This window comes from Xiphophorus hellerii, chromosome 6, assembly GCF_003331165.1.
Source record: "Xiphophorus hellerii strain 12219 chromosome 6, Xiphophorus_hellerii-4.1, whole genome shotgun sequence".
Lineage (NCBI taxonomy): Eukaryota > Metazoa > Chordata > Actinopteri > Cyprinodontiformes > Poeciliidae > Xiphophorus > Xiphophorus hellerii.
In genome coordinates this window covers 7054917-7077720 of record NC_045677.1, presented here as the reverse complement: position 1 = coordinate 7077720, position 22804 = coordinate 7054917, and the positions used below count along the sequence as shown (strand labels likewise).

General features: G+C 44.5%; 1 long non-coding RNA gene across 1 annotated transcript in view; it reads right to left on the bottom strand.

The window, feature by feature from the left end:
• Positions 1 to 18555, bottom strand: part of LOC116722157 (uncharacterized) — a 73889-nt gene extending 55334 nt beyond the window's left edge. Inside the window, exons 1-3 of the long non-coding RNA XR_004339715.1 lie at positions 18325 to 18555; positions 15249 to 15310; positions 14902 to 15035 (exon numbers count right to left, since the gene is read on the bottom strand). This is a non-coding gene — a long non-coding RNA (uncharacterized LOC116722157). The remainder of the gene's footprint in view (positions 1 to 14901; positions 15036 to 15248; positions 15311 to 18324) is intronic.
• Between the last annotated feature and the right edge of the window lie 4249 nt (positions 18556 to 22804).

The following is a 22804-nucleotide window of genomic DNA, read 5'->3' as shown; positions in this document are numbered from 1 at the left end:
AAGCTCTGTTTATGGCTCTCTTGACCTAATCAAGATGATTCGGATGATAAACTCTGTCAATGCTCACTGCTGGCTGAACCGTGTGGGCGTGGCCAAATGGCGAATATCAGTCCCTCGCCATATACATACGTTTGGCTCTAATTCACACATGGATCATCCGATTGGCGCCAAACTGGATATGTATGACCTTTGTTCTGCTCTAAAGAGCCCAACGGGTTTGAGATGTAATTTGGGGAAAATGCGCGACAGCTTCTGCGGCGGCTAGCGGGCGGCAGTGCTGGAAACTGCGGCAGAGCTTCTGCGGTGGGGAGCGGGCTGCGGCTCTGGAAAACGCGCGAGAGCTTCTGCGGTGGCCGGAACCCCCGCGGTGGCCAATAGGCCGGAGCGGCGCTTGCTGCGAGGGCCGCCCGAGGCTGCTTGCAGCTTTAATTATTATTCTTATTATTCTTCCACCCAAATGAATTGCCTTTTTGGGGGCTTTATCATATTCAAAAACTCACCAAACTTGGCGGTCGCGACTAGAAAAATTCAAAATTTTGAATTTTAAGGTTGTCACAAAAATCGCAAAAAAAATTGCTCAACGGCGGCAACTAGCAATTTTCTGTTGACACAATGGTATGAACGTACTTCATCGTAGAGATATGAAATTTGGTACACTTGTAGAGCTCACCAAAAGACTCAGAACTTACATTTAATGTTATAAGCCAACTATCACAGGAAGTCGGCCATTTTGTATTGAAAGTCCATTTTTTACCTCGATTTTGACGTTTACAGCCTTCGTATTTGATCGAACTCCTCCTAGGGATTTTGATTGATCGGCTTCAAACTCGGTCAGTCTGATCATAAGGCATGTCTGATTTAAAGTTATCAAATTGGTGAGTTTTGGAGCATGTTGAAGGGGGGTTAGCAGGGGTCAAAGTTCACCTACTCGCCATGAAACACGAAACTCTTATAGTTCCTATACAAAAACACAGAGAGGGACCAAACTTTCATTGATTGATTGTCATCGGGTGTCCTAAAATACCCTGTGGTGAAATTATTTTTTTAAGTAGGCCACGCCCCCTGAGAACAGGAAGTGTCATGTTTTACTGTGAACGGCCGCTATCTTAGCCCTTTGACCTAATCAACATGAAACTGTGTCCAGAGACAGAAGACATGTTGGTGTGTTGAGTAATCCAACCCCGACCGGCTGCGATGAAGCAGGTGGGCGTGGCGGCGTTGTGAACGCCGTCGAATTTCGTTTGGCTCTGAATTCCACAATTTCGGGCCCCGCTCCTCCTAACTCACTAGGATGGATCCTTATCCACCCACCGACAGGAATTCATAACAAAATTTGGTGGGCGTGGCCTAATTTCTCTATAGCGACCCCTAGAGTATTTTAAATGAACAGCCCCATGCCATGCTTTATCCTAGAATTACGAAACTTGGTACACATGTGTATCTTGTCAGGACGTACAAAAAAGTCTCTTGGAGCCATGCTCTAAACCCAACAGGAAGTCGGCCATTTTGTATTGAAGGTCCATTTTGGACCTCGAGTTTGACGTTTACAGCCTTTGCATTTGATCGAACTCCTCCTAGGGATTTCGATTGATCGGCTTCAAACTTGGTCAGTCTGATCATAAGGCATGTCTGATTTAAAGTTATCAAATTGGTGACTGTATGAGCTTGCTGAAGGGGGGTTACCAGGGGTCAAAGTTCACCTACTCGCCATGAAACACGAAACTCTTATATTTCCTATACAAAAACACATAGAGGGACCAAACTTTCTGGGATTGATCGTCATCGCGTGTCCTAAAATACCCTGTGGTGAAATTATTTTTTTACGTAGGCCACGCCCCCTGAGAACAGGAAGTGTCATGTTTTACTGTGAACGGTCGCTATCTTAGCCCTTTGACCTAATCAACATGAAACTGTGTCCAGAGACAGAAGACATGTTGGTGTGTTGTGGATTCCAACCCCGACCGGCTGCGATGAAGCAGGTGGGCGTGGCGGCGTTGCGAACGCCGTCAAATTTCGTTTGGCTCTGAATTCCACAGTTTCGGGGTGAGCTGCTCCAAACTCACTAGGATGGATCCTTATTGACCCGCCAACAGGAATTCATAACAAAATTTGGTGGGCGTGGCCTAATTTCTCTATATCGCCCCCTAGAATATTTCAAAAAATCAGCCCCAAGCCATGCTTTAGCTTAGAATTACGAAACTTGGTACACATGTGTATCTTGTCAGGACGTACAAAAAAGTCTCTTGGAGCCATGCTCTAAACCCAACAGGAAGTCGGCCATTTTAGATTGAAGTTCATTTGACCTCGATTTTGACGTTTACAGCCTTCGTATTTGATCAAACTCCTCCTAGGGATTTCGATTGATCGACTTCAAACTTGGTCAGTCTGATCATAAGGCATGTCTGATTTAAAGTTATCAAATTGGTGAGTTTTGGAGCATGTTGAAGGGGGGTTAGCAAGGCTCAAAGTTCCCCTGTGATCGACTGTGTAATACAAAGGGCTTTGTCATGTGTAGGGCAATGCTGCCCTCTGGTGTCGAATTACTGAAATAATGAAACTATTTCAGTAATTTCAGTAATTCGACACCAGAGGGCAGCATTGCCCTACGGAATGACAGTTCAATGTTGAATTATAGAGGAAAAAATTAAATAATTTGTAATTCTAACACAAAAACTGACAGAGACACCAAAGTTTGAGTTATTGATCATCCTCGGGTGTAGAATAATATCCAATGGTTAAATGATGACATCACGTAGGCCACGCCCTCTGACAACAGGAAGTCTTGTATTTTACTGTGAACGGTCGATAGCTTCTGCACCAAACTTTGCACGAGTGACCCTGGTGGGATCCTTGACGACCCTATGTCATCATATTATGACGTCATCTAAGCCCCGCCCCCTCAGAACAGGAAGTGCCGTTTTTTTACTTGGAAAGCTCCGTTTATGGCTCTCTTGACCTAATCAAGATGATTCGGATGATAAACTCTGTCAATGCTCGCTGCTGGCTGAACCGTGTGGGCGTGGCCAAATGGCGAATATCAGTCCCTCGCCATATGCATACGTTTGGCTCTTATTCAGGCATGGATCATCCGATTGGCGCCAAACTGGATATGTATGACCTTTGTTCACCTCTAAAGAGCCCAACGGGTTTGAAATGTAATTTGGCTCCACTGCGCCCCCTAAGTTAATACATGGGTTGTATCTCCTCGACGCATCGACCGATCTGCGCCAGATTTTTCGACAGTCGTCGGGGAGCGCCGCCGAACGCATTCACGCCTGTCGCCCGGTGGACGGGCGGGGAAAACGCGCGACAGCTTCTGCGGCGGCTAGCGGGCGGCGATGCTGGAAACTGCGGCAGAGCTTCTGCGGTGGGGAGCGGGCTGCGGCTCTGGAAAACGTGCGAGAGCTTCTGCGCTGGCCGGAACCCCCGCGGTGGCCAATAGGCCGGAGCGGCGCTTGCTGCGAGGGCCGCCCGAGGCTGCTTGCAGCTTTAATTAGGCCCGAGCAGCAAAGCGCTGCGAAGGCCTATTGTATCTGTACTGTTTATTATTATTATTCTTCCCACCTCTTCGTGTGCCTTTTTGGGGGCTTTATCATATTCAAAAACTCACCAAACTTGGCGGTCGCAACTAGAAAAATTAAAAATTTTGAATTTTAAGGTTGTTGCAAAAATCGCAAAAAAAATTGCTCAACGGCGGCAACTAGCAATTTTCTGTTAACACAATGGTATGAACGTACTTCATCGTAGAGACATGAAATTTGGCACACTTGTAGAGCTCACCAAAAGACTCAGAACTTACATTTAATGTTATTAGCCAACTATCACAGGAAGTCAGCCATTTTGTCTTGAACGTCCATTTTTTTCCTCGATTTTGACGTTTACAGCCTTCGTATTTGATCGAACTCCTCCTAGGGATTTCGATTGATCGACTTCAAACTCGGTCAGTCTGATCATAAGGCATGTTTGATTTAAAGTTATCAAATTGGTGAGTTTTGGAGCATGTTGAAGGGGGGTTAGCAGGGGTCAAAGTTCACCTACTCGCCATGAAACACGAAACTCTTATATTTCCTATATAAAAACACATAGAGGGACCAAACTTTCAGTGATTGATCGTCATCGGGTGCCCTACAATACCCTATGGTCAAATGATGACATCACTTAGGCCACGCCCCCTGAGAACAGGAAGTGTCATGTTTTACTGTGAACGGTCGCTATCTTAGCCCTTTGACCTAATCAACATGAAACTGTGTCCAGAGACAGAAGACATGTTGGTGTGTTGTGGATTCCAACCCCGACCGGCTGCGATGAAGCAGGTGGGCGTGGCGGCGTTGCGAACGCCGTCGAATTTCGTTTGGCTCTGAATTCCACAATTTCGGGCCCAGCTGCTCCAAACTCACTAGGATGGATCCTTATCCACCCACCGACAGGAATTCATAACAAAATTTGGTGGGCGTGGCCTAATTTCTCTATAGCGACCCCTAGAGTATTTTAAATGAACAGCCCCAAGCCATGCTTTATCCTAGAATTACGAAACTTGGTACATATGTGTATCTTGTCAGGACGTACAAAAAAGTCTATTAGAGCCATGGTCGAAACCCAACAGGAAGTCGGCCATTTTGTATTGAAGGTCCATTTTGGACCTCGAGTTTGACGTTTACAGCCTTTGCATTTGATCGAACTCCTCCTAGGGATTTCGATTGATCGGCTTCAAACTCGGTCAGTCTGATCATAAGGCATGTCTGATTTAAAGTTATCAAATTGGTGACTGTATGAGCTTGCTGAAAGGGGGTTACCAGGGGTCAAAGTTCACCTACTCGCCATGAAACACGAAACTCTTATATTTCCTATACAAAAACACATAGAGGGATCAAACTTTCAGTGATTGATCGTCATCGGGTGCCCTACAATACCCTATGGTCAAATGATGACATCACTTAGGCCACGCCCCCTGAGAACAGGAAGTGTCATGTTTTACTGTGAACGGTCGCTATCTTAGCCCTTTGACCTCATCAATATGAAACTGTGTCCAGAGACAGAAGACATGTTGGTGTGTTGTGGATTCAAGCCCTGACCGGCTGCGATGAAGCAGCTGGGTGTGGCGGCGTGGCGAAGTGACCTGTAACGCCGATGCCATACGTTTGCTTCTAGATTCCACATGTTTCGACCGAGCTGCACCAAACTTGGCCTCAGTGATGCTGTTGTGATGCCTGACAATGCTATGTCATCATATTATGACGTCATCTAAGCCCCGCCCCCTCAGAATGAATTAGAGAGATCTTCTGTGTAATTACATAATAAACAGTACATGTTCGTCGTTTGTAGGGCAATGCTGCCCTCTGCTGGCCACTGAAATAGTTTCATTATTTCAGTAATTCGACACCAGAGGGCAGCATTGCCCTGCAGATGAAATTCTTCGATTTTGTAATACACAGGAAAAAATGAAAAATTGGTATTTCTAACACAAAAACTCACAGAGACTCCAAACTTTCAGTGATTGATCGTCATCAGGTGGCCTACAATACCATATGGTCAAATGATGACATCACGTAGGCCACGCCCCCTGAGAACAGGAAGTGTCATGTTTTACTGTGAACGGTCGCTATCTTAGCCCTTTGACCTAATCAATATTAAACTGTGTCCAGAGACAGAAGACATGTTGGTGTGTTGTGGATCCAAGCCCTGACCAGCTGCGATGAAGCAGCTGGGTGCGGCGGCGTGGCGAAGTGACCTGTAACGCCGATGCCATACGTTTGCTTCTAGATTCCACATGTTTCGACCGAGCTGCACCAAACTTGGCTTGAGTGGTGCTGGTGTGATGCCTGAAAATTCTATGTCATCAGATTATGACGTCATCTAAGCCCCGCCCCCTCAGAACAGGAAGTGCTATTTTTTTCCTTGGAAACTTTCATCTATGGCTCTCTTGACCTAATCAAGGTGATTCTGTGTTGGATGACAGATAGGAAGTTGGTCTCGCTTGCTTTAAAGTGCCAAGAGTTTTCAATGGCGGCAACGCCGTTCGTATACGTTTGCCTCTCCATTCCACATATTTTGACCGAGCTGCATCAAACTTGGCCTGAGTGATCCTGGAGGCTTGCCCGTCGATCCTACGTCATCACATTATGACGTCATCTAAGCCCCGCCCCCTCGGAACCGGAAGTGCCGTTTTTTTCCTTGGAAAGCTCTGTTTATGGCTCTCTTGACCTAATCAAGATGATTCGGATGATAAGCTCTGTCAATGCTCGCTGCTGGCTGAACCGTGTGGGCGTGGCCAAATGGCGAATATCAGTCCCTCGCCATATGCATACGTTTGGCTCTAATTCACACATGGATCATCCGATTGGCGCCAAACTGGATATGTATGACCTTTGTTCACCTCTAAAGAGCCCGACGGGTTCGAGATGTAATTTGACTCCACTGCGCCCCCTAAGTTGATACATCGGCCGTATCTCCTCGACGCATCGACCGATCTGCGCCAGATTTTTTGACAGTCGTCGGGGAGCGCCGCCGAACGCATTCACGCCTGTCGCCCGGTGGACGGGCGGGGAAAATGCGCGACAGCTTCTGCGGCGGCTGGCGGGCGGCGGTGCTGGAAACTGCGGCGGAGCTTCTGCGATGGGGAGCGGGCTGCGGCTCTGGAAAACGTGCGAGAGCTTCTGCGGTGGCCGGAACCCCCGCGGTGGCCAATAGGCCGGAGCGGCGCTTGCTGCGAGGGCCGCCCGAGGCTGCTTGCAGCTTTAATTATTATTCTTCTTACGATTCTGCCCCCCTCTTCGTGTGCCTTTTTGGGGGCTTTATCATATTCAAAAACTCACCAAACTTGGCGGAAGCGACTAGGCGGTTTAAAAATTTTGAATTTTAAGGTCGCCGCAAAAATCGCAAAAAAAATTGCTCAACGGCGGCAACTAGCAATTTTCAAAAGACCCATTGCTATTCACTTACTTCATCGTAGAGACTTGAAATTCGGTACAGTTGTAGAGCTCACTAAGACGTTCAGAATTTACAAGTAATGTCATAGTGCAAGTATCGCAGGAAGTCGGCCATGTTGGATTGAAGGTCCATTTCGGACCCTGATTTGGCCGTTTACAGCCTTCGTATTTGATCGAACTCCTCCTAGGGATTTCGATTGATCGGCTTCAAACTCGGTCAGTCTGATCATAAGGCATGTCTGATTTAAAGTTATCAAATTGGTGAGTTTTGGAGCATGTTGAAGGGGGGTTTCCAGGGGTCAAAGTTCACCTACACGCCATGAAACAAAAACCTCTTATATTTCCTATACAAAAACACATAGAGGGACCAAACTTTCAGTGATTGATCGACATCAGGTGTCCTAAAATACCCTGCAGTGAAATTTTTTTTTTATGTAGGCCACGCCCCCTGAGAGCAGGAAGTGTAATGTTTTACTGTGAACGGTCGCTATCTTAGCCCTTTGACCTAATCAACATGAAACTGTGTCCAGAGACAGAAGACATGTTGGTGTGTTGTGGATTCCAGCCCCGACCGGCTGCGATGAAGCAGGTGGGCGTGGCAGCGTTGCGAACGCCATCGAATTTCGTTTGGCTCTGAATTCCACAGTTTCGGGGTGAGCTGCTCCAAACTCACTAGGATGGATCCTTATCCATCCCCGAACAGGAATCCATAGCGATATTTGGTGGGCGTGGCCTAATTCTTCTATAGCGACCCCTAGAGTATTTTAAATGAACAGCCCCAAGCCATGCTTAAACCTAGAATTACGAAACTTGGTACACATGTGTATCTTGTCGGGACGTACAAAAAAGTCTCTTAGAGCCATGCTCTAAACCCAACAGGAAGTCGGCCATTTTAGATTGAAGTTCATTTGACCTCGATTTTGACGTTTACAGCCTTCGTATTTGATCGAACTCCTCCTAGGGATTTCGATTGATCGGCTTCAAACTCGGTCAGTCTGATCATAAGGCATGTCTGATTTAAAGTTATCAAATTGGTGAGTTTTGGAGCATGTTGAAGGGGGGTTAGCAAGGCTCAAAGTTCCCTGTGATCGACTGTGTAATACAAAGGGCTTTGTCATGTGTAGGGCAATGCTGCCCTCTGGTGTCGAATTACTGAAATAATGAAACTATTTCAGTAATTTCAGTAATTCGACACCAGAGGGCAGCATTGCCCTACGGAATGACAGTTCAATGTTGAATTATAGAGGAAAAAATTAAATAATTTGTAATTCTAACACAAAAACTGACAGAGACACCAAAGTTTGAGTTATTGATCATCCTCGGGTGTAGAATAATATCCAATGATCAAATGATGACATCACGTAGGCCACGCCCTCTGACAACAGGAAGTCTTGTATTTTACTGTGAACGGTCGATAGCTTCTGCACCAAACTTTGCACGAGTGACCCTGGTGGGATCCTTGACGACCCTATGTCATCATATTATGACGTCATCTAAGCCCCGCCCCCTCAGAACAGGAAGTGCCGTTTTTTTACTTGGAAAGCTCCGTTTATGGCTCTCTTGACCTAATCAAGATGATTCGGATGATAAACTCTGTCAATGCTCGCTGCTGGCTGAACCGTGTGGGCGTGGCCAAATGGCGAATATCAGTCCCTCGCCATATGCATACGTTTGGCTCTTATTCAGGCATGGATCATCCGATTGGCGCCAAACTGGATATGTATGACCTTTGTTCACCTCTAAAGAGCCCAACGGGTTTGAAATGTAATTTGGCTCCACTGCGCCCCCTAAGTTAATACATGGGTTGTATCTCCTCGACGCATCGACCGATCTGCGCCAGATTTTTCGACAGTCGTCGGGGAGCGCCGCCGAACGCATTCACGCCTGTCGCCCGGTGGACGGGCGGGGAAAACGCGCGACAGCTTCTGCGGCGGCTAGCGGGCGGCGATGCTGGAAACTGCGGCAGAGCTTCCGCGGTGGGGAGCGGGCTGCGGCTCTGGAAAACGCGCGAGAGCTTCTGCGGTGGCCGGAACCCCCGCGGTGGCCAATAGGCCGGAGCGGCGCTTGCTGCGAGGGCCGCCCGAGGCTGCTTGCAGCTTTAATTCTTCTTACGATTCTGCCCCCCTCTTCGTGCGCCTTTTTGGGGGCTTTATCATATTCAAAAACTCACCAAACTTGGCGGAAGCGACTAGGCGGTTTAAAAATTTTGAATTTTAAGGTCGCCGCAAAAATCGCAAAAAAAATTGCTCAACGGCGGCAACTAGCAATTTTCAAAAGACCCATTGCTATTCACTTACTTCATCGTAGAGACTTGAAATTCGGTACAGTTGTAGAGCTCACTAAGACGCTCAGAATTTACAAGTAATGTCATAGTGCAAGTATCGCAGGAAGTCGGCCATGTTGGATTGAAGGTCCATTTCGGACCCTGATTTGGCCGTTTACAGCCTTCGTATTTGATCGAACTCCTCCTAGGGATTTCGATTGATCGGCTTCAAACTCGGTCAGTCTCATCATAAGGCATGTCTGATTTAAAGTTATCAAATTGGTGAGTTTTGGAGCATGTTGAAGGTGGGTTTCCAGGGGTCAAAGTTCACCTACACGCCATGAAACAAAAACCTCTTATATTTCCTATACAAAAAAACATAGAGGGACCAAACTTTCAGTGATTGATCGGCATCGGATGTCCTATAATACCCTGCAGTGAAATTTTTTTTTTACGTAGGCCACGCCCCCTGAGAGCAGGAAGTGTAATGTTTTACTGTGAACGGTCGCTATCTTAGCCCTTTGACCTAATCAACATGAAACTGTGTCCAGAGACAGAAGACATGTTGGTGTGTTGTGGATTCCAACCCCGACCGGCTGCGATGAAGCAGGTGGGCGTGGCGGCGTTGCGAACGCCGTCGAATTTCGTTTGGCTCTGAATTCCACAGTTTCGGGGTGAGCTGCTCCAAACTCACAAGGATGGATCCTTATCCATCCCCGAACAGGAATCCATAGCGATATTTGGTGGGCGTGGCCTAATTTTTCTATAGCGACCCCTAGAGTATTTTAAATGAACAGCCCCAGGCCATGCTTTATCCTAGAATTACGAAACTTGGTACATATGTGTATCTTGTCAGGACGTACAAAAAAGTCTCTTGGAGCCATGCTCTAAACCCAACAGGAAGTCGGCCATTTTAGATTGAAGTTCATTTGACCTCGATTTTGACATTTAGAGCCTTCGTATTTGATCGAACTCCTCCTTGGGATTTCTATTGATCGGCTTCAAAGTCGGTCAGTCTGATCATAAGGCATGTCTGATTTAAAGTTATCAAATTGGTGACATTTGAACAGGTGGAAGGGGGGTTAGCAAGGCTCAAAGATCCCCTGTGATCGACTGTGTAATACAAAGGGTATCCTTTGTCATGTGTAGGGCAATGCTGCCCTCTGGTGTCGAATTACTGAAATAATGAAACTATTTCAGTAATGTCAGTAATTCGACACCAGAGGGCAGCATTGCCCTACGGAATGACAGTTCAGTGTTGAATTGAAGAGGAAAAAATTAAATAATTTGTAATTCTAACACAAAAACTAACAGAGACACCAAACGTTCAGCTATGGATAATCATCGGGTGTGCAATAATATCCAATGGTCAAAAGATGACATCACTTAGGCCACGCCCCCTGACAACAGGAAGTCTCGTATTTTACTGTGAACGGTCGATAGCTTCTGCACCAAACTTTGCACGAGTGACCCTGGTGGGATCCTTGACGACCCTATGTCATCATATTATGACGTCATCTAAGCCCCGCCCCCTCAGAACAGGAGGTGTCTTTTTTTCCTTGGAAAGCTCCGTTTATGGCTCTCTTGACCTAATCAAGGTAATTCGGATGATGAGCTCTGTCAATGCTCGCTTCTGGCTGAACCGTGTGGGCGTGGCCAAATGGCGAATATCAGTCCCTCGCCATATTCATACGTTTGGCTCTAATTCACACATAGATCATCTGATTGGCGCCAAACTGGATATGTATGACCTTTGTTCACCCCTAAAGAGCCCGACGGGTTTGAAATGTAATTTGACTCCACTGCGCCCCCTAAGTTAATACATGGGCTGTATCTCCTCGACGCATCGACCGATCTGCACCAGATTTTTTGACAGTCGTCGGGGAGCGCTGCCGAACGCATTCACGCGTGTCGCCTGGTGGATGGGTGTGGAAAATGCGCGACAGCTTCTGCGGTGGCTAGCGGGCGGCGGTGCTGGAAACTGCGGCAGAGCTTCTGCGGTGGGGAGTTGGCTGCGGCTCTGGAAATCGTGCGAGAGCTTCTGCGGTGGCTGGAACCCCCGCGGTGGCCAATAGGCCGGAGCGGCGCTTGCTGCGAGGGCCGCCCGAGGCTGCTTGCAGCTTTAATTGGACCTGGTATTTACACAGTTGCACAACTGCTTTTTTCTTTTCTTTTTTCAGGAATAACTAGCTCTACTGATTTTTGCAGGCTGTTGTTATAAGTGTTTTAAGAACTGCTAATTATACCAAAATGTGTAGAAAGTAACTTCAGAAAGATCGGCAGTGGAGGAAACAAATATGGGTAAATACAGAATAAATGTGCTGCTTTCAATTTTCGCATAAAAAGTCCAAGAAATGTCATTGGGTTGTGCCAAGAAGTGATGGTTGGGATTTTTGACCAAATTTGGGAACGTTAAATGGAATATAAATTTTCACAGTGGAAAATCTATGTGGACTCCCAGTATTCACTGAAACCCGCAAATAGCTAAAATCCACAGATTGAGACCCCCTCCAAAAACACTAATATTGCCTTTTTCAATAGTTTAAACACAAAATATACCTCATGCATTAATATTCACTGTGAAATCCATCTTAGCACTACTGCAGAAGCTAACATCTATGGTCTTCCTTATCTCTTATGGATATAGCCAATCAAAGCCAAGGAAAATGAGTGCTGCTCCTGGATTGGCTGCTTTACAAATGCCAGGAAATGACATGTGAAGTAGCATTACAACTAGGCATTTTAGCTTCCCAAGCATCATTGTCTTTTGAATCATAATTCAAAATAATCTGCAAATACTGAGCCACCAATAGGTTGGGGGTCCACTGTGCTTATTTATCTATTCAATTTTAATATTAGGAAGGAAAAAAATCTTTATAGTCTTAAACCACAAAACTTTAAATTGCTGGGAAGAAAATGGAGGGAAAGTGATGGTGTATGTCACACCAGTGTTGTTCTGAGGAGGTTTTCCCGATTCTTCCTCTATGCTCCACAGTATCGTAGAAGGATTCAGGGAATCTCAGAGAGCGTCCACAAGGACACGGTGTAAGCACGCTGGACACTCCCTGTCAACAGCTGCTGGAACAACATGGGCGAGAGGTTCATTTGTGAAACATTTGGAAAGCATAGCATGGTAGCCTTCAATGCAGCCAGCTGCACCTTCAGTCTGCCCAGAAAAGCTGTTCTATTAACCTCTGGGCTCGGAGGCATCATCACACAGAGGACATGTGTGCAGTGGTCAGATGAGTCCAGTATTTCACATCTTGTTCACTAAAAATAGACGAGCTAGGCCTGGGTAGGAGCGGGAGCCCACAGTGTGATAATCTTGTTTAGAAGTGGTACTGTTTCGTGGTTGCACTCAAAAATATTGGTAACAAAAATTAAAATAAAATCGTGTCTGCTGGTTTTAACCGAAAATAAATTCATCAACACTCATCCCACCTCGAATGTGCTGGGATCTAAAGATGTATTGTTGAATAATAATAAAAATGTGGTAAATATTAGCTAAATATAGTAACAGTTTGTGAATGGGCTCTTTGTAAATAAAGTTAAAACTTTTACCATTCTGCGCTTTATAGAGTAACACAAAAACAAAAAGCAGTAATTTGTATTTTCCAGGAACATGGTGTCATTTTATAGCACACCAAGAAACTATGTTACCTTCAGTTGTTATAATAATAATGTATATATCACGTATGATTTAAAAGAAAATTTACTTTGTAATTTAACCCCTTGAAATTGGGTCTCTGTCTCTTTAAGAAGCTCCTGCTCTTTGTGAAACTCCGCCTTGAGGAAGTCATTGCAATATTTCTCCTCTATTAACCCTTTAGCAATGTTTTTACCAGCGTTGCACTGAGAAGTGGCCCCTATAATGAGCTCAGCAGATGTGCAGTTCTACCAGGTGTTTGCTAATTGCTGCTGGCTAGTCTGAAGGAGCTGAGAAGGGAAGTGACTGGGGAAGTGATGCTCTGTGAGGCGGTAGCTCAGAATTATGGAAGCTGCAGCTCCAAGGAGGAGCTGCATCCTTGAAGGCGGTGCTAGGTCCACCCGGGCGTTTTGCCCAGCTGAATGGTTGCCACGGGAAATTAAAGGATTTCTCAAATACGCACAAAAGAATCAAGGCAAAGCTCCAGGTGTGTTTTTGATGAAGGAATAACATCATAACATTGTGTAAAGCTCAAAAAGTCGATTTTGCATCATGTTTTCCTGTGTTCCAAATATTCATCAGTCATTATATGAGGGATCAAATGAACGATGATATGTACAGACAACATCACCTCGATGCTCAGGCAAACTCTGTATGGAGGTTTAACGTCCATTTGGTTCGAGCTAAAGTGCCATTGTTTAAAGCAAATAGCACACCAACACACTGCACTGCCTCATCTAACAAAATAAATCTAAAATGCAAAAACTGAAATTGTGTAGAATAATGTGATGACAATTCTCCATAAAATGTCTCAGTCATTTGTTTATTACTTAAAGACTTTTCACATTTAAAGTACTTTTAAGAAAACAAATGTTCACTGTGTTGTTGTAACGAGCTGCATGGTGAGAAAGTTGTTGCTATGCAACAGGAAGGTCATGGGTTTGAATCTACTGTATGTTACTTTGTTATTCTAAATCTCCCTTAGGTATTAGATATACTGTAAGGCAGTGGTCCCCAACCCTGGTCCTCAGGGCCCACTGCCCTGCATATTTTAGGTGTTTCCCTGCTGCTGCACACCTGGGTTAAATGAACAGGTGATTAAGCAGCTTCTGCAGCAATTGCAGGGATGCCAAAGAGGTAATGCAGTCATATGAATCAGCTGTGCTGGAGTCTGGACTCATCAAAAACATGCAGGACAGCGGTCCCTGAGGACCAGGGTTGGGGACCACTGCTGTAAGGAACATTTTCCTAACGCATACCATGGAGACCAAGGCCTTGTCCTCACAAGAAGTGCAGTTTTTGGGTTAAGGGTTAGACTTAAGACTAATGCGTGAATTGAGTTTATGTACAGTACAGACCAAAAGTTTGGACACACCTTTTAATTCAATGAGTTTCCTTTATTTTCATGACTATTGACATTGCAGATTCACACTGAAGGCATCAAAACTATGAATAACACATGTGGAAATATGCACTAAACAAAAAAGTGTTAAACAACTGAAAATACCCCTTATATTCTAGTTTCTTCAAAGTAGCAACCTTTTGCTGTGATTACTGCTTTGCACACACTCTGCATTTTCTTGATGAGTTTCAAGAGGTAGTCACCTGAAATGGTTTTCACTTCATAGGTGTGTCCTGTCAGGTTAATAAGTGGGATTTCTTGCCTTACAAATAGTCATGAAAATAAAGAAAACCCATTGAATTAGAAGGTGTGTCCAAACTTTTGGTCTGTACTGTAGGTTGAATGTTAGGGAATAGCAATGAATGTAAAATGAATGGAAGCCTATGCAAAGCTTTTGTGAAGAAAGCAAGACATACTCTGTACTACATATAGAGTAGCACTTTTACAACAGTTACAAAGAGAGGTCATTTGAGGATAGTCCAGAGGTATGGTGTGAATTATGTTTTGGATAAGGTTAGGGTTAGGAACGGACTGGTAATGGTTAAGGTTCGGGAAAATGTTAGGCATAAATTCAGTTCCTCAAATGAATGGAAGTAAATACAAGGTCTTCAGTTTGGTCGAAGTACAGGGATGAGTGTGTGTGTGGGTGTGTGTGCGTGTGTACCCAGGGTTGTTGGTCCTGTGTGTCTCTATGAAGCCCTATGATTGACTGCTGGCCTGTCCAAGGTGTCCTCCGTCTCTCACCCACTGGCTGCCAATGATGAGGACCTGCCATCCACCACACCGCAAGGACAGCGGCTAGAGAGACAATAGGTGGACAGATGGATAATTGTAGATCACACAAATCCCATTGTCACTAATCCGCTTTGATTAAAGTGTTTGTTTTTAAATTAATTATATTTTTATAACTAATTACTTAATAATCACAAATTATTTGGGAAGCTTTTTGATTGATTTCATTTAAATTATGTCGTATCGTACTTTTGTTTTGACAGACAGAGACATAGGTACCATTGCAATGGAAACTCCTGAGGAAGAGGAGAGTTCTGGTCTGGCCCGCCTGCAGTCTTGACCTTTTCCCCAAAAGAGAAAGTGGAAAATTTTTTAAACTAAAAATTGTAACAACAGCAACCCTGCGCTGTTGCTCGCCGAGAGAACAGCACTAAACAACACCTGCACAGAAACATGAAACGGTTCTGGGCTCATAATGGCTGCGGCGACATAAGAAGTCAAAGGGAAATGTTTGTTGCTTTTATTATTTTAGATTTGACTGGTGAATCTACACGCTGTTACAAGCCTGACTGATAGGAGACACCTGTTCTATATAACAATCAGACAGGACACCATGCTTCACGCTCTGAGCTTGATAAACTTGCCCAAAACAAACAAGCAGGATTCTCTGAAACTGGGTTGCGGTCCTCTTCTCGTGCCAAACGCAGGACTTCAAACGAATGCAACTAAACAATCCTCCCCCGGATCGGAGATGCTGCTCTGGAAAGTGGATCATCTCCACATCTGTCCGGGGTCACCGCCGCCTCCTCCGTCCTTCCCCTCCCGCTGATTGGACAGATGGATTAGCTGCTTAACGAGGTGAATTTGTTTAATCTGCTGATTGTCTCGGCGATGAAAACATATTCGGTTATTCTCGGCGGCCTCTGTTTTTTTCTGTCCTCCTGATTAAAGACGCCCTCGCTCTGGCACGCTCGCGCAAATAACGGAACAGTTGTTGTTGTGACCAGAAGACAACACTCTGAGGTGTGTTGGCACAAACACACACAGTCAGAAACACACGGCCCCCTGTGCGTACCCCCACCCTCGCTCGCCCTACCCCTGTGGTATGGTAATGAGCTGCTAATCTCTACGGTTTACACAGCCAGAATCTGTGTGTGTGTGTAGGCGTGTGTGTGGGTGTGTAGGCGTGTGTGGGTGTACATTAAGGTGCAGTGTAGAAAAGCCTAAGGAATTCTCTCAGGCCGTCAACCTTCTGCTCTCACTTGGGCACAGGCTGTCAACACATTAAATTGTAGAGTCTGAGTGTGAGTGTGTGTGAGGTGGAGAGAGAGAAAGAGAGAGAAAGTTAAAGCTCGACAGTAACGTTGAAAATGTGGGATGAGGGGGGGAAACTGAGGAAATGAGGCTGGAGACAGAAAGAAACCATGTAGATTAGGCGTTTGTTTATTTCCCTTGTAAATGTGCTTCTGTTCCATCTGATCTGCAAATCCCGAGTCCCTCTTTGGTATTCTTTTATGTGTTTTAATGCGGCGCTCGCGCGTGTCGGTGCGTGCGCGTGTTTATTTATCATGCCGAAGTCACATCGCTAATTAGTCCCTGGGAGAAGCCCGAGGCCATTTGCAAAATCCCACTGATTAAAAACAAGTCCAAATCCAACCTTGTGTCGGTCGCACACAAACACACACACACGCCCCCCCCACACACACACACACACACACTCCCAGCACTCCCAGCGCATATAGTTTGCTCTGGCACGTCCACACACGCGTCTGCGCCGAGGAAAGCTACTTACTGTCAAGGCTGGAACACGTGTGGGCGAGTGTTTGTGAAACGCATGTTGAACGGCTGCTGAACGGCTGTGAGGGAGCTGTCAGCCGCTAAGGCCAGTTTAATATTTAAACTACCGGGCCCTCTAAAGTTATCATACCCCAGGGTGACTCCTGTCACGCAGGGAAACAAACTCTCGGACGGCTCTCTCGCTGGGCGCCTCGCGCTGCGCCGCAACGCACGCACGCACGCAAGCACGTGCACGCTCAAATGCCTCCAGGAGCCCGGGCTTGTCACAAATCACACTCAAGATGTCAAGGGCACCTCGAGTTAGCGAGTGTGACAGACAGAAGCTGGGGAGAGACAGACGGAAGAAAACAAAACACAAAATCTCCGCCATGATTCTTCCTCCCCTTCGTCCTAATTGTGAATTAATTTCGCATCCGCGCACCTCCTGCAACCTGCCTCGGCCGACAAATTAGAACCGTGTCGATTAATCCCGTCTGAATTTTAATTCGCGCCGAACACGACGAGGGTTGGGGAGGGCGGTGTGAGTGGGGGAGCGAGAGGATGACGCTCCCCCACTCAGACGGAGGGATGGGGAAGGAGGAGATTGTAACAGGGTGGGGAGGAGGAGGGAAGATGGTGATAAATTGCTTTGAACTTTAATGGACGTCTCAGATGCTCCTCTGGTGATGCGTTCGGACAATACACAACATTACAGGCGCACGTGAGGGCTGATTGCAGCTGACAGCGAAAGAGGCCCGTCTCCATCGACCTAGAGACAGGACGCGCGAGAGAGCGTGCACACACAGGCTGATATCCAGAGAAAGGAAAGAAAGACAAAAGTAAACTAAAAGAAACAGGAAGGGTTTTAGGATAGAGGTTCACCGAACAGTAATTCTGGCTAATATCCATTTATGGATTTTCTGTAAAACTTTGACCTGCTGCTGGTGCTAATTTTGACAGGTTCTGCCGTCACCTTATGAACAGTGTGCTTCGTTCTGCTGTAGAAAGATTATGACCACAACTCTCAAGCATGCTTGTAGCCCTCAAACATGCTTGAGGGCTACAAGCATGTTTGTTTAGGTTTGTATGTAAAAAGTTGTTGATTCACGGTTTAGCTAAGTCTTTCCATTTGTATCGTTTTGGATGCGCCTTCGGACATGTCCTTCCCAAGCTTGAACATGTTAGAACATGGCGTTATTGGCATTATTGGCACTATTTATGTCATATTAATAGGTAGCTACCTGACCCACATAGAGAATCAATCCAATGACACCAAAGATAAAGGAAAGCAGGTGTATCTACAACAGGGGCCTCCAACCCTAGTCCTCGAGATCTATTGTCCTGCCGGTTTTAGATGCATCCCTGCTCTATTAACCTGATCAAATGATTAATTTACCTCTTTGACATGCCATCAAGTTTGGCAAAGGCATCGTAACTAGCCTTTCATTTGATTCAGGTGTTTTGGAGCAGAATTACTTTTAAAACCTATAGGACAGTATTTCTTGAGGACTAGGGATGGAGACCCCTGATTTACAATACGTACAATGAGTTGAATGTGTGACTGGAGACGTTCTCTCACCGGTTCAGTTGAAAGAGGCATCTGGAAGCAGAAGGACCGGTTAATTGGGGGCTTTAATAGAGATCAGCATGAAACTGGGAAGTAACGGATGGGTGACGGCCATGGCGTTGAAGTGAGGACGATGTATGAAGGGAGGTAGGTCTGTCCCTGGAGTGGTGAGTCCCAGAGTTCTATAGTGGTAGAGAGCGCGCAGGCCTCTGGAGGTGCAGAGGACATCCATGAAAAGGACTGATTCTGGAAGAGACAAGGAAATGGATTGCAATGTTGGACCACAAGAGTGGATGGTAAGTAGACATCAGGTAAGAAAACTTAAAATAATAAAATAAGAAGGTTTCTACACAGGAAAATAGTATGGCAAGAGCTAGCCAGCAATGTTAATCATCGGACAATGCTGTTCCTTAAATCCTCTGAACCCACTGAGGTAATTAATGCCAGGTGTGCCAGCTGTTCAGGGATGGAACATCCAACCTCAGACATCCTTTGACAAACGGTAACTCTCATACACAAAAACAAACACGCCACAATCATAAAAGTTTGGAGCTGCATCTTTAACCACATGAGTCTTAGCTTGTGTTTTCAAAAACTGGAACATGTGGCCAAAGTGAAACAGGATTATTCCTGTAATCAGCTGATTAGTTTTGCATCGGTTACCAATGGAGGAGGACTCAGAACAAATGTGTCAACATTTAAGGTGATTGCCAAGAATACCTCCAGGTTTGTCAACAAAAGCCCCCTGGAGGGAAATCCTTACTCCATCTTGTGGTTCTACTACAACCGTCCACCAGAGAAGAAACGTTAACTTCTGAAGAAGGACTTACTCATAGAGTAGTGCTCTATCATCAGGTATGATTTTAGGTTTGAGAAATGAGTATGTTTTATAATCTGTCATTGATTTTTGCATATCTTTATGTTGCTGACCGCATTCTGAGCCTACAGTAGAAAATTGCCACTTCCAACCTCAAAAAAACAGAAAGCTAAACTATCAAAACACCAACGGAGGGGTGCTGTGGTGGTGCAGGGGCAAAGCACGACCCACGTATTGAGGCCTTAGTCCTCTTGATGGTGGTCGCAGGTTCGATTCCTGGCCTGGCGACATTTGCCGCATGTCTTCCTCCTCTCTCATTACCCTGTTTCCTGTAGAACTACTTTCAAATAAAGGCCAACAGAGCCAACAAAACCTTTAAGTAAAAACAAACACCAACGAAAACATGCATAAAGCTGGGCCGTAAATATATGGAGGGTTTGATTGCTTTAATGCCAATAAAAAAAGTCCAGACTAAATGTTAAGTGTGTAAATAATGCAAATAAAAACAGATTGCTCTTTTTTCCCATTGGTGTAATATAATTTGAAAGATAACTGTCATATTTCCTGGGTAAAGCTAACTTTTATGTCTATAAAAAGTATGGAAATCAAAATTTGTGAATTAAAAATAGTTTTGGGCTTAACTGTTAATATACTATATCCATATCAGAGGCTATTTCATCAGGTTAACCCTCCTGTCTTTGAAAGATGAAGGTGCAGCTAAGATTATATTGAACAATTTAAGGTATAAATGTCAATATTTCCTCATGTTGCCTGTCGTGGCCTTCTATGTTCCAAAAACTCCAGCAAAGGTCACCTGGTAACAGGTGGTTTGATTTGCATAGACTTCTGATTTGATTGTTTTGAAAAAAAAAGAAAAGCTTTATTTGTTGTGAAAAATAGCAACAAAAAGATTACTAAAAATCTCTTAGAACTTGGTTGAAAACAAAACTAAACTTAATTTGATGTGTCAAGTTCAGAAAAGTGGTTAAAAAAAAAACAAAACATCATTTACAAAACTTCCCGTCAGCACCAGACATTTGCCTAATAGACCTCGACCAAGCACCCGGTGTGTCCTTAATTACTCAAATTAATGGGAGGGTCTAACAATTACCAAAGGAATCGAAACAATTCCAGATATAAAAATTAATTTCAAATTTTGGTTCTAAACTAACTTAAATATATTTTAACTGCCTATTCTAATTGCTTTCTACCAATTTCTAAATTGGTAGAAATTACAATCCACAAAATTTAGCATAAATGGCCACAACACTCTTTTAGGACAATTTGGTGTCTTACAAGGGTCTCCACTGTGTTTGTGGCTTCTTACCAGAGTAAAGTAGCAATCCAATAAATTGCTCAAATAAGAGTAAAAAAGTACTTGGTAAAAAGACTACTAAAGTAGCGAGTAACTGATCAAAACATCAGTCATTTAATATTGACGAATATTATATGATATAACTTTATACATTTCCACATATAAGGTTATGTGGACATGTTGGTAATTTAAAGACCAAAATAAAAAATAATCTATTTAAATAACGTTATTACAAAATAATAAACTCAGGCAAAATATATATTTTTTTCCAAATCAATTTCTTTCAATACAAAACTTATGAAACTAACGAAAAACTACAGGTGTGTGTCTGTGCCTGGTGAATTTTTGGTTAAAACAAGTTTGTTTTTCATTCAGTGAAGCAACACACAGTGGCTAAAGTATCCAGAAAGTTTACTCAAGCAAGAGTAGCAATACTTCATAATAATATTACAATATAATGATATTACTCAAGTAAAAGTAAAACATACAATGTAGAAGAAATACTCCAAAAAAAGAAAATTTCCCCAAACTCTACCTGTGTCACAGGTGCAAATGTAGATTTAAAAAAAAAAAATACTGTTTTTGAAAATGTCTGACACTAGACATTTTTTCACTGTGCATCTCTAAACATGTTTTGCAGCAGAAGTGTAAAAGTCATGGACTGAAGAAACGAGCTGAGGCTGATGAAAGTGTAAGGGTGAGAGTCCTGAGTTCAGAGAAGATCTTTGGGGGAGCAGAAGGAGCCATATGGCTCGGGTTCAGTTCAGACAAATAAAATGTTGCCTTTTTCTCCACAATGGTTAACCACGCACAAATGAATCACTAATGGAGCTCCTATTCACAGTGAGAAAACACACACACATGCCCACACACACACACACACCCCAACACGCACACGCGCACACAATGGCCGACATGAGAATAAAACTCAAAGATATTCACACAGAAGGAGCAATAAATGTCAACGGACGGAGGAGGAGGAGGGGCTGGGAGGGAAACATGAAGGATTGTTTGTGTGGATGAAGCTATGTGTGGGTGGGTGTGTGGGCGTGTGGGTGTGTGTGTGTGTGTGTGTGTGTGGGGCCGCCCCGCTACCCTTCCACCTGACTGCCTCTCCATGTGTGGGGGTGTGTGTGTGTGTCTTTGTGTGTGCTTGAATGACGGGTTTGTCCCTCAATCTGTGGCCCTCTACTTCGCCAGATTTCTAATGATTTTCCAATGATGATTCGTTCCTTATGTGTGTGTGTGTGTGTGGGCGTGTGCGTGTGTGTGCGTGTGCATCCATGGGTTCACTCAGCCTCTCTTTCTCTCCGCCCAGCTATTCTTCACGGTGCCGCTTTGGTTTTTTTCTTTTCTGCTTTCGTCTCGCGACAAAGAGCAACGCCAGTTCGGCCCCCAAACACAACAGCGCTCTCCATTTTGAAGGCTCCATAAAAGAGAGACGGCAGATATTAAATGCCAAAGCCCCAAACTGCACCCTGTGTTTACAGTGCTGCGCGCTCTCGCTCATCACCTCGCGGAGTTTACCATAAGATTTACATTTCATTTCCTACCTTCCACCCAGCTGTTGTTTTCTGATCAGCTCAGATGGAAGTCAGCTTGCAGGAGCTTATCAGATTGCAGGAGGGAGAGAGAGAGAGAGAGAAACAACAAAACACATTCTCTTTTTTTTTTTCTTTTCTCCCAGTCGTGATCATTTTGAAAACTTTTTTTTTTTTTTTTTTATTAAGGTGTTTTCAAGGTTCCTTCGAAACCTAAAATGTCGTCCAACAAAAAACCCTGCAACTATCGAGCCACTAAAAGCCTTGGGCACAACAGAAAGGACAAAATCTGGTTCGATATTTCTGTCACAAACACACGGACGGTGAAAAAGCTCGAGTTTTTCTGGCTGTTCTGAGCCGATTGTTCCTCAGATTTGTGGCATGCTTTTAATCCACAACGTCTCACGTGTTTTTACCTCCGTCTTGCTATGGTGATTCGATGAGAAAACGCTCATATTTTACATTTTTAAGGGTTATCTCCCGTCTCGATTCTTTTCACCCGCAAGCAAGAACATTTTAATATTTTATTCCATTAGTTGTCTGAATGATCATGATTGTTTTATGCTTTCTGTGAATCAATAAACGGCTGAGATTAAAATGACGTTTTCAGGCTCAAAGATAATCACACAGCCAATGTTTGATTAAATGTCCTTCAGCCAGTTGCTCCTCAGTGCCACGTTTTTGTCTTCTGACATTGTTTTGGTTGAAAGTAACCAAGAAAACTCCTGTTGTACTGTATGGATATCAGGTTTATTGCTTGATACAGATATGCAGGGGCGGCGTACAGGGGGGGAAAGGTTATGACAATTCTAAGGGCCC